This window comes from Ovis aries, chromosome 7, assembly GCF_016772045.2.
Source record: "Ovis aries strain OAR_USU_Benz2616 breed Rambouillet chromosome 7, ARS-UI_Ramb_v3.0, whole genome shotgun sequence".
Lineage (NCBI taxonomy): Eukaryota > Metazoa > Chordata > Mammalia > Artiodactyla > Bovidae > Ovis > Ovis aries.
Window position 1 is genome coordinate 47,168,366 of NC_056060.1, and position 12,014 is coordinate 47,180,379.

Genomic DNA, 12,014 nt, shown 5'->3' on the forward strand with positions numbered 1-12,014 from the left:
CAGCTCACACGTCAAAAACACAAGACTAAAAATATTCCCCAAATATGAATATATAGTAGGGTTTTTTTTGTACAGTAGTTTCTTCTTCTTCCTTTTCTCTCTTCCCCCAGAGAATCTATGTTAAAACCCTGACCCCTGTGGAAATGCCCCTGAGGTGAACCCCTGTGCCTCTGCTCTGAATTTCCTGGGCCTCCTACCCCTGGCCCTCCTACCCCTGGCCCCACATTGGCTTTTTTTTTTTAAATAAAGGTTTCAAGGTTCTCTATCTGGCCAGCTCCACCCCTTCCCCCACGGTTTGAACAATTGCTCATCTTTCCATCTACCACTGCAACTTAGGTTCCCTGGTTCTATTGCTTTCTATTAAAAGGTAAACTGAAGCCTATTAAATTCAAGTTGATTTGATTAAATTTATTAAATTTGAGTTGATTGATTTGATTGAAAAATAGATTCGAAATTGGTAGTGCCAAACCAGAAGTGGTTAGAAGGAAGGCCTACCTGCAGGACCCAGGGGTATGAGAAGTACAGAAGCCAAAAAAGGCTTGAGTCACATGACTGGCTAGAGCCTCAAGCCTAGTTGGTTGTTTGTAATTGGTCAGCCTTAGCATTTTGATTTTGTAACTGTGAGACATTTACAGGCTCAGGTTTGATTTGCTTATGTAGGCTCTCAGGGAATTAGAGCCACTTCAGTCTGAAGGCCTTCTTGTTTAATTACCACTATGTAACTCCAATACTTTGGCCACTCCATGTGAAGAGTTGACTCATTGGAAAAGATCCTGATGCTGGGAGGGATTAGAGGCAGGAGGAGAAGGGGATGACAGAGGATGAGATGGCTGGATGGCATCACTGACTCGATGGACATGAGTTTGAGTAGACTCTGGGAGTTGGTGATGGACAGGGAGGCCTGGTGTACTACGATTCATGGGGTCGCAAAGAATCAGACACGACTGAGCAACTGAACTGAACTAAGCTGAAGTCAGAAAGACAAGTATCATATGATACTCCTTATATATGAAATCTAAAAGAAAAAAAGGATATGAATGAATTTATTTACAAAACAGAAATAGACTCATAGACATAGAAAACAAATTTTTGTGGCTATCAAAGGAGAAAGGGATAGGGAAGGATAAATTAGGAGTTTAAATTAAAAAATATATATTACTGTGTATAAAATAGATAACCAATGAGGCCCTATGGTATAGCACAGGGAATGCTACTCAATAACCAAATGGAAAAGAATCTAGAAAAGAAATGTATATGTGCATATATGTGTATGAACTGAATTACCTTCCTGAACATCAGAAACTAACACAACATGGTAAACCAACTCAATTTCAATTAAAATAAAATTTTAAACCAATACTCTGAAGGCATTGTCCGAGAGTTCTGGCAGAGCAACATTAATGACTGAGGGAGAGCTCACATCCAGGTGGGAACATCGTAGAATGTTTGTTGAAGATGACATTTAAACTGAATCTTTACCATGAGTAGGATTTGGACAGAGATTGTCAGTGAGGCACATCTGTTCGAGCTGGTCTGTTAAGTACCCCTACCAGGCAGCGTAATTCGTAGCTTAGTTGAAAAGCACCCAGAACACAGAGGCCTTGAAGGAATCATGGTAATGCTGAAAATTTTAGGGTCTATGCTAGACCTTCTGCCTAAACATGAGGCAAGTGAACTCAGAACCAAGTTTTCTTACTCTGTCTTTGCATTTTTGAAAGTGAGCAGATTCTGGTAAAATGAGACAATTGACACGTAGAGGAGCAATTTTCTCTCAAAAAATAAGTTCAGCATTGTACATTCAGTATACCGTGAATGTATATGCGTACTGGCGGTTACATTTATAGCAGAACAGCTGAGAATGTGCAAATGAAGTCTTGGGAGGTGCCAAATGGTGTCCTCCAGCATAGAGCAGAACTTGCCTGGGATGAGAGGAACTTCCATTCAGGTAACAATGCCTTTTAGTCCAGTGTTTTGAAAATAGTATTTTTAAAGAGAACCTGGAAAAAAGCTAGAATTTGTGGTGGGGGGGGGGAAGCTTTTGGGGAGCATTGTTTTCCTTGTGATTTTTTTTAGGTTGTTTTCTCCCCTCAGGTCTTAGGCACCCCCTGTGTCACCCATCCCTGGTACCAGCCACTATGGCAGAACAGCTGGATTTCATCAAGAGAAAAGTGAGCCAGGGGTTTACCTGAAGATCCTGCGGAATCAAACTCCTAGGTTTTTTCAAGGGAATCTGCTTCCCTGGGTGAGACTATATTCCCTTAAAGCTACAGGGCTACCACTGGGCTGCTGACTCAGGTGGTCCCTGCCTTCGTTGCCTTGATGACTTTTTCTTACCTGCAAACCAAAAATCTTTCCATTAATTTATTTATAAGTTGAGATGTTAAAATCTTCTTCTTCCTTTTTCCCCAGTCTGATTCCTTGAATAGGAATACTTTGTGTTCCTTTATTTGTTGGTGTGTTTGTGTTTTTATTTTGTAAGGAAGTAAAGAAGACTTGGTCTTTTTTTTTTCCTCCAGGCAAATTGACCAGTTCTTCTCATCTATTAGGTTAAACAAGTGTTACCCTAACTGCGTTCCATGGAACACTGGTAATCTGTGAGAGCATTAGTATTATGCCATGGGTAATATATCCGAGTTCAGTTTAGTTTGGGGAAACACTACCTGCCTTATCTCCCCTGGTTGCTTCTCATTGCACATTAGCATCTTAAAGCCTGACATGTTTGCAGTTAAAAGAAACAATTTGTAAAATTTGTGGAGTCCAGTATTTGCAGAACTTTTTTTTTTTTTTTTTGCCCCCTCAGCCTGTTTTTTCACTCATAGTACATCTTAATATCCAGGGCACACAAGTGTTCCACACAATAGTCTAGACTGTGCAGAGTAAGACCTTCCCCACATCTTGTGGGAGCTTTTCTATGTGTGGTTCACAAGTTTTTTGCTGGTGTAGTAGTTTGATTTTAAGGCATGAAGGGACTTGGATTCCTTGCAATATAAAAGCTCACACATTTTGCAAAAGATTTCCAAAGATCTGTGCTTAAAATAGGCAGCCATTGAAATTTGAACATTTTCAGAGTGGTCATCTTTGCCCCAGGGAAGTAGTGACAGCCAACCCAAAGCAGTAAGTTTTCATACTGTGGAAAGTCTGCTTGCTCTGAATATTTTTATTCAGACATTCAGCTTACATAGAACCATCTAGCTTCATCCCACTTCTACGTGTCTTTTTTTTTTTTTAAGTACTTTTGAAAAAAGTGTCTCATGCACATAGATCATTAGGAAAAAAAAAAGTAAAAATAAATCATGTTTAATTAAAAAACCCAAATGAACCTTAAGCACCAAATACATAGGTTTCTCACTTTCTTGGATTGCCAGTAATTATCACCTTCGTTCTTGTTCTAATCCAAGCATGCAAGTTATCATTTTTTAACCATAAAGATGAATGATACGGCAACAACATGTCAAAATAGAGATGATACTGTATTAAATTATCCAATATAAACCAAGCCCCGAAAACTCCATTATAACCATATGCTCAGGTTAACAGCTCATTGTAGTTCTCTTTCCAGGAGAAAATTATGTTGTCCTAATGGACAATAACTTTGCAATTTATTTGTTGCTCTTTCAATATTGTTTCCCAGGAAATGGGATATTGAAAGTTATTCATTACTGTTGAGTGGATTTACTCATTGTGTGATATTTATGTCAGAATTGTAACCTGTTACTACCTATTATTTCATCATTAAATTCAGTGCATGAAAAGTGTAATTTTATAGCTGTCTATTATTGTGTTAATTTAACTTAATGCAAATTGATTGTTCAGCAAGAGTGGGATTCATTTCAGACACGTTTTAAATTTAAAAAATGGTAAATATATTTGAGCTCTGTTCTGAGCATGGAGAGGAGGTGTGCTTTGTGGTGCTGGAGAATGTCTGCATTTAGAAGACCTAGTGTACTGACAAGAGCAGGGTGGCTCAGCACTGCAGTCTGATGCCTTTCAAGTATGAGCTCAGCCAGGGTATAGGCGCATGTGTCTGACTCTGTGCTATGAACCATAGCATGTTAAGACTCCTCTGTCTATGGGATTCTCCAAGCAAGGATACTGGAGTGAGTTGCCATTTCCTTCTCCAGGGGATCTTTCCCAGGGGATCAGGCCCAGATTGAGCCCAGGCCTCCTGCTTTGCAGGCAGATTCTTTACTATCTGAGCCACCAGGCAAGCCCAAGAAAGGAGATATTTAATAAATGAGAACAAGTGTGTGTGTGAGAGATATGAATTTTGCAGGAAAGATCTTAAAGCGTGTTCCTTTAAGACAGTTGCTATTCACAAACACAAAAGGCATTTGGACCTCATTGTCCAGATTTGGGCCTCTTTCCTTCATTGAGAGAGAACACCTGTGAATGTTAGCCAAGCAGCTACTATTGCTTCTGCATTGTACATGCTGTGAACCAAATGAGTGATCAAGAACCTGCAGAGAAATACAACTGAACAAGTTGGTAGAATTCAGATGACAGTTTTAGTGTAAATCTAGGTTTTGTTCAGGGCTTCCCTGTTAGGTCAGTGGTAAAGAATCTGCCTGCCAATGCAGGAGACACAGGTTTGATTCCTGCGTCAGGAAGATTCCCTGGAGAAGGAAACAGCTACCCACTCAAGTGTTCTTGACTGGAAATCCTATGGACAGAGGAACCTGGCAAGCTACAGTCCACGAAAGGGGTCACGAAAGAGTTAGACACAACTTAGCGACTAAACAACAACAGCTTTTGTTAAAATCTTATTTTTCATTTATACTGAGAAATATGGACTATGTTTATCTCGGTCTGAAGAGATACATGCTCCTCCTTTTCACTAGCTTTGGTCTCTGCTCATTGGCTGTTAGACCATGCCTGCTTGGCATGGGTGGATGCCTACATGGCAAATCCCAAGAAATATCTATATGTGAATGTGTGGCCATCTTGTCTTTGGCTAAAGTAAATATGACAGTTATGAACCTGATTTTAAGAGCGTAAGCTTGGGGAAGAGATAATATCCAGTGCATGAAAGCACTGTGAATGAAGTTTCAAGTGCTTCACAGGGGCTGTGTGTTATAATAGCCATTGTTGTTGTGACCATCATACTTAATGCCAGTCTCATGTTGGCTGATCAGTACTGGTGTCTCTGAACTGTTTTCAGTTCAGTCATTCAGTTGTGTCTGACTCTTTGCGACCCCATGAACTGCAGCACGCCGGGCCTTCCTGTCCATTACCAACTCCCAGAGTCCACTCAAACCCATGTCCATTGAGTTGGTGATGCCATCCAACCATCTCATCCTCTGTTGTCCCCTTCTCCTCCTGCCCTCAATCTTTCCCAGCATCAGGGTCTTTTCCAATGAGTCAGCTCTTCGCATCAGGTGGCGAAAGTACTGGAGTTTCAGCTTCAACATCAGTCCTTCCAATGAACGCTCAGGACTGATCTCCTTCAGGATGGACTGGTTGGATCTCCTTGCAGTCCAAGGGACTCTCAAGAGTCTTCTCCAACACCACAGTTCAATAGCATCAATTCTTCAGCGCTCAGCTTTCTTATAGTCCAACTCTGACACCCATACATGACCATTGGAAAAACCATAGCCTTGACTAGATGGACCTTTGTTGGCAAAGTAATGTCTCTGCTTGGTGTCCCTTAGATTATCTAATGGTCACTTTCAGGTGTCTCTAAGTTCACCACCTATGGTTCTAATAGTCCTGCTTTACACTTACCTGGGGCTGTGTAAAGTACCTGTCCATAAGGATGTGTTGGTATTTTGTAGCTACATGGTTTTAGTATTTGGTGGTAAGTTTTATTTGACTTTTTGAAATGTAGAAATAAAAGTCTGATGTTACAAATGTGAGAATAGCATCAAAGTGTGAGAAAAGCTCTCACACTTAGATATTATTCTCACACTTTGGGGAAAAAATAAGGCTTTATTGGTAGGTTGTGTCTGCACTTGCTGTAAGTGGAATGTATCATATTATTCCTCCAAAGTTATGATATAAACAGATAACAACACAAAACTTTTGTTAAAGCAAGCATTTGACTAGTACACATGCTAGAAACAAAACAATATAAAGAAGAACAAGAACTGGTTACTGTTAGAAAAAAAGGGAAGGAAGCCTACTTTTTGTGGTTTACAAGGATTCTTGATCTTCAAGAATGGTCCTACCCTCAAGAAATGTATAGCTAAAGTGAGTTCTTCTACTGCTTAAGCATTGAAAGTCTGTATCAGATTCTGACTGAACTATTAAAATCATGGTGCCCCTGACCGAGTTCATTCCCAATTAAAAAGGAAGGAAGATACTAATTTTTTAAATTATTTTTTAAACCCCTGGGTAAAGAGGCTTGCTCCTTAGAAGAAAAGCTATGACCAATCTAGACAGCATATTAAAAAGCAGAGGCATTACTTTGCCAACAAAGGTCTGTATAGTCAAAGCTATGGTTTTGCCAGTAGTCATGTATGGAAGTGAGAACTGGACCATAAAGAAAGCTGAGCACTAAAGAATTGATGCTTTTGAACAGTGGTGTTGGAGAAGACTCTTGAGAGTCCCTTGGACTGCAAGGAGATCCAACCAGTCCATCCTAAAGGAAATCAGTCCTGAATATTCATTGGAAGGACTGATGCAGAAGCTGAAGCTTCAATACTTTGGCTACCTGATGCAAATAACTGACTCATTTGAAAAGACCCTGATGCTGAGAAAGATTGAAGATAGAAGGAGAAAGGGACAACTGAGTGAGAAGGTTCGATGGCATCACTGACTCGATGAACATGAGTTTAAGCAACCTTTGGAAATTGCTGATGGACAGGGTAGCCTGGAATGCTTCAGTGCTTGGGATAGAAAACAGGTGCACATGACTGAGTGACTGAACTGAACTGATTTGAGTTTGAACAAAAAAACTTTAAACTGGTTTCATAAATAGATGCATTTTACCTCTGTTTGGAAATTAATGTAAATCACCTATCTTCTCATTTATTTATAATATCTGGTCTGAGTCCCAGCTCTGATATCCTTTGACTTTTAGGAACAGAAGTTCCTAAAAGTGTCCCCATCTTCAATAGGAAGCTAATCATTGACTGTGATGTTGGGAAAGTGAGCACAGGAGGAGCAGGGACTGGCAGAGGATGAGATGGTTAGATAGCATCACTGACTCAATGGTCATGAGTTTGAGCAAACTCTGGGAAATTGGGAAGGACGGGGGAGCCTGGCATGCTGCAATTCATAGGGTCACAAAGAGTTGGACATGACTTAGTGACTGACAATAACAATATTGTTGTGACTTACCGACAAAAACAACAATTATTAACCAGGATTGTTGACTTTCATACACACTTTCAAAAACCAAGGAAAGAATGGAATGATTATCTAGATACTGAAGAATAAAAACATTTTCCCCTTGATTAAACAGGTAGTTAAGGTCAAAAGAAGAATTCTTATGTGCTTTTCCTAATAGACCAAATAATTGTTTAAATTTTCAACTCTATCACTCTAGGAAAAAATAACCTTATATGGTAAATTCTCTTAATCTCTCAGGACGTGCGATGTTGGAAGGGGCCATGTTTCTGGAGGTGATAATCAGTGAAGGATGGGAGCTGTCGAAGTGTTATTGATGAAGGAAATTGCCTGCTCTCCTGCTGCTGCTGCTAAGTCACTTAGTCGTGTCCAACTCTGTGTGACCCCATAGACGGGAGCACCATAATCACAGAAAACTAGTCAATCTGATCACACGGACCACAGCCTTGTCTAACTCAATGAAACTAAGCCATGCTGTGTGGGGCCACCCTAGACAGGAGGGTCATGTTGGAGAGGTCTGACAGAATGTGGCCCAAAGGAGAAGGGAATGGCAAACCAGTTCAGTATTCTTGCCTTGAGAACCCCATGAACAGTATGAAAAGGCAAAATGGTAGGATACTGAAAGGGGAACTCCCGGCTCGGTAGGTGCCCAATATGCTACTGGAGATCAGTGGAGAAATAACTCCAGAAAGAATGAAGGGATGGAGCCAAAGCAAAAGCAACACCCAGTTGTGGATGTGACTGGTGATAGAAGCAAGGTCTGATGCTGTAAAGAGCAATATTACATAGGAACCTGGAATGTCAGGTCCGTGAATCAAGGCAAATTGGAAGTGGTCAAACAGGAGATGGCAAGAGTGAACATCAACATTCTAGGAATCAGCAAACTAAAATGGACTGGAATGGGTGAATTTAACTCAGATGACCATTATATCTACTACTGCAGGCAGGAATCCCTTAGAAGAAATGGAGTAGCTGTTATGGTCAACAAGAAAGTTCAAAATGCAGTACTTGGATGCAGTCTTAAAAATGACAGAATGATCTCTTCCAAGACAAACCATTCAATATCACAGTAATCCAAGTCTATGCCCCAACCAGTAATGCTGAAGAAGCTGAAGTTGAACGGTTCTATGAAGACCTACAAGACCTTTTAGAACTAACACCCCAAAAAATGTCCTTTTCATTATAGGGGATTGGAATGCAAAAGTAGGAAGTCAAGAAACACCTGGAGTAACAGGCAAATTTGGCCTTGGAATACGGAATGAAGCAGGGCAAAGGCTAATAGAGTTTTGCCAAGAGAATGCACTGGTCATAGCAAACACCCTCTTCCAACAACACAAGAGAAGACTCTACACATGGACGTCACCAGATGGTCAACATCAAAATCAGACTGATTATATTCTTTGCAGCCAAAGATGGAGAAGCTCTATACAGTCAGGAAAAACAAGACCGGGAGCTGACTGTGGCTCAGATCATGAACTCCTTGCTGCCAAATTCAGACTCAAATTGAAGAAAGTAGGGAACACCACTAGACCATTCAGGTATGACCTAAAATCAAATCCCTTATGATTATACAGTGGAAGTGAGAAATAGATTTAAGGGACTAGATCTGATAGACAGAGTGCCTGATGAACTATGGATAGAGGTTCGTGACATTGTACAGGAGACAGGGATCAAGACCATCCCCATGGAAAAGAAATGCAGAAAAGCAAAATGGCTGTCTGGGGAGGCCTTGCAAATAGCTGTGAAAAGAAGAGAGGCAAAAGCGAAGGAGAAAAGGAGAGATAGAACCATCTGAATGCAGAGTTCCAAAAGAATAGCAAGGAGAGATAAGAAAGCCTTCCTTAGCAATCAATTCAAAGAAATAGAGGAAAACAACAGATTGGGAAAGACTAGAGATCTCTTCAAGAAAATTAGAGATACCAGGGGAACATTTCATGCAAAGATGGGCTCAATAAAGGACAGAAATGGTGTGGACCTAACAGAAGCAGAAGATATTAAGAAGAGGAGGTGGCAAGAATACACAAAAGAACTGTACAAAAAAGAGCTTCACAACCCAGATAATCATGATTATCACTAGTGATCACTCATCTAGAGCCAGACATCCTGGAATGTGAAGTCAAGTGGGCCTTAGAAAGCATCACTATGAACAAAGCTAGTGGAGGTGATGGAATTCCAGTTGAGCTCTTTGAAATCCTAGAAGATGATGGTGTGAAAGTGCGGCACTTAATATGCCAGCAAATTTGGAAAACTCAGCAGTGGCCACAGGACTGGAAAATATCAGTTTTCATTCCAGTCCCAAAGGCAATACCAAAGAATGCTCAAACTACTGCACAATTGCACTCATCTCACATGCTAGTAAATAATGCTCAAAATTCTCCAAGCCAGGCTTCAGCAGTTCGTGAACCATGAATTTCCAGATATTCAAGTTGGTTTTAGAAAAGGCAGAGGAACCAGAGATCAAATTGCCAACATCCGCTGGATCATGGTAAAAAGCAAGAGAGTTGCAGAAAAACATCTATTTCTGCTTTATTGACTGTGCCAAAGCCTTTGACTGTGTGGATCACAATAAACTGTGGAAAATTCTTCAAGAGATGGGAATATCAGACTACCTGACCTGCCTCTTGAGAAACCTATATGCAGGTCAGGAAGCAACAGTTAGAACTGAACAGGGAACAACAGACTGGTTCCAAATAGGAAAAGGAGTACGTCAAGGCTGTATATTGTCACCCTGCTTATTTAACTTCTATGAGAAACACTGGGCTGGAAGAAGCACAAGCTGGAATCAAGACTGCTGGGAGACATATCAATAACCTCAGATATGCAGATGACAACACCCTTATGGCAGAAAGTGAAGAGGAACTAAAAAGCCTCTTGATGAAAGTGAAAGAGGAGAGTGAAAAGGTTGGCTTAAAGCTCAACATTCATTCCTCCAGTTCCATTCTTCTTTCTCAAGATTGCTTTGGCTAAAACCAATACAATAATGTAAAGTAATTAACCTCCAATTAAAATAAATACATTTATTTTAAAAAAGCTAAACGTTCAGAAAACTAAGTTCATGGCATCTGGTCCCATCACTTCATGGGAAATAGATGTGGAAACAGTGGAAACAGTGTCAGACTTTATATTTGGGTTCCAAAATCACTGCAGATGGTGATTGCAGCCATGAAATTAAAAGACGCTTACTCCTTGGAAGGAGTTATGTCCAACCTAGATAGCATATTCAAAAGCAGAGACATTACTTTGCCGACTAAGGTCCGTCTAGTCGAGACTGTGTTTTTCCAGTGGTTGTGTATGGATGTGAGAATTGGACTATGATGAAAGCTGAGTGCCGAAGAATTGATGCTTTTGAACTGTGGTGTTGGAGAAGACTCTTGAGAGTCCCTTGGACTGCAAGGAGATCAGTCGTGGGTGTTCACTGGAAGGAGTGATGCTGAAGCTGAAACTCCAGCAGTTTGGCCACCTCATGCGAAGAGTTGACTCATTGGAAAAGGCTCTGATGCTGGGAGGGATTGGGGGCAGAAGAAGGGGACAACGGGGGACCAGATGGCTGGATGGCATCACTGACTTAATGGACATGAGTTTGAGTAAACTCTGGGAGTTGGTGATGGACAGGGAGGCCTGGCATGCTATGATTTAGGGGGTCGAAAGAGTCGGACACAGCTGAGCGACTGAACTAACTCACACCAGGCTCCACCATCCCTGGGGTTCTCCAGGCAAGAACACTGGAGTGGCTTACCATTTCCTTTTCCAGTGCATGAAAGTGAAAAGTGAAAGTGAAGTCTCTCAGTTGTTTCTGACTCTTAGCTACCCCATGGACTGCAGCCTACCAGGCTCCTCCGTCCATGGGATTTTCCAGGCAAGAGTACTGTAATGGGTTGCCATTGCCTTCTCTGAAGGAGCATCAAAACATAGATGGAAGCAGTCCAGGTATGATCACACCTGGCAGCCACATATTTATGTTATCTTTCTTGGGCAAGAACAACCGGAACAGGTCTGAATGAGGTTTGAAAATTGTATATTTGGTTATCTAAAAATGAGATGCACATTTACCTTTTTTTAGAAATCAAACTTGAATCATTGCATACTTGTGTATTTTTCCTACTCAAGGGACTGAGAACAGGAATTCTTGCTCAATTCCTTATGGGTTAATTATAAAGGCTAATAATTACTTAGTGCCTGCTCTGTTCCTGCTACTCTCCTAAGTGGCTTATGTGTGTTCTTTTGATGCTGCTGTACAAAGCTGACGAGGGCCTGTTTCTGTCCTCTAGCCTCATCAGTGAAGAACCAGGGTGCAGTGTTACCAGGGACCTGGTTTTCAAGCACTGTTGGTAGCTGCAGGGCCTGTACTCTGTGCTAACCCTAGACTAGCTGTTCTTAGATGGGAGAAGTCTTTTTTAGGCCAGCCTAAGAAACTTTTATATTAACACTGTTAACCGTCAATAAGCCCTAAAAGTCCAGCAGAGCATTCAACACTTTGAGACTGGCCTTGCCAAGCCTGTTCTCAGACTTGAAGATTTCCAAGGGAGGGAAGTAAAGTTTCAATGAGCCGTAAATGTCTAAATGAGGGTGCTAAATGTGGGTGTGAACTGAGTTCAAATGCTGAAGAAAAAAATCTCTGAGCTGCTCACTTAGTCGACTGTGATTCCAGAAATCCATGATCTCCCTGCCTGAGCCTGCAAGGAGTCAGGCATATCATAAAAGAAACCAGCCAGTGCTTTCGACAAACA

General features: G+C 41.1%; 1 protein-coding gene across 2 annotated transcripts in view; it reads left to right on the forward strand.

Annotated features, from left to right (window-relative positions):
* Window positions 1-12,014, forward strand: part of RORA (RAR related orphan receptor A) — an 807,747-nt gene that overhangs the window by 90,646 nt on the left and 705,087 nt on the right. The window contains exon 1 of one of the 2 annotated variants that reach the window (XM_027971773.3): window positions 1-12,014. This exon is cut by the window's left edge and continues 90,646 nt beyond it; it is cut by the window's right edge and continues 320,629 nt beyond it. The exons of the other annotated variant lie outside the window; for it this stretch is intronic. The gene's annotated coding sequence lies outside the window, so the exon portion shown is untranslated. 2 annotated transcript variants of the gene reach the window in all.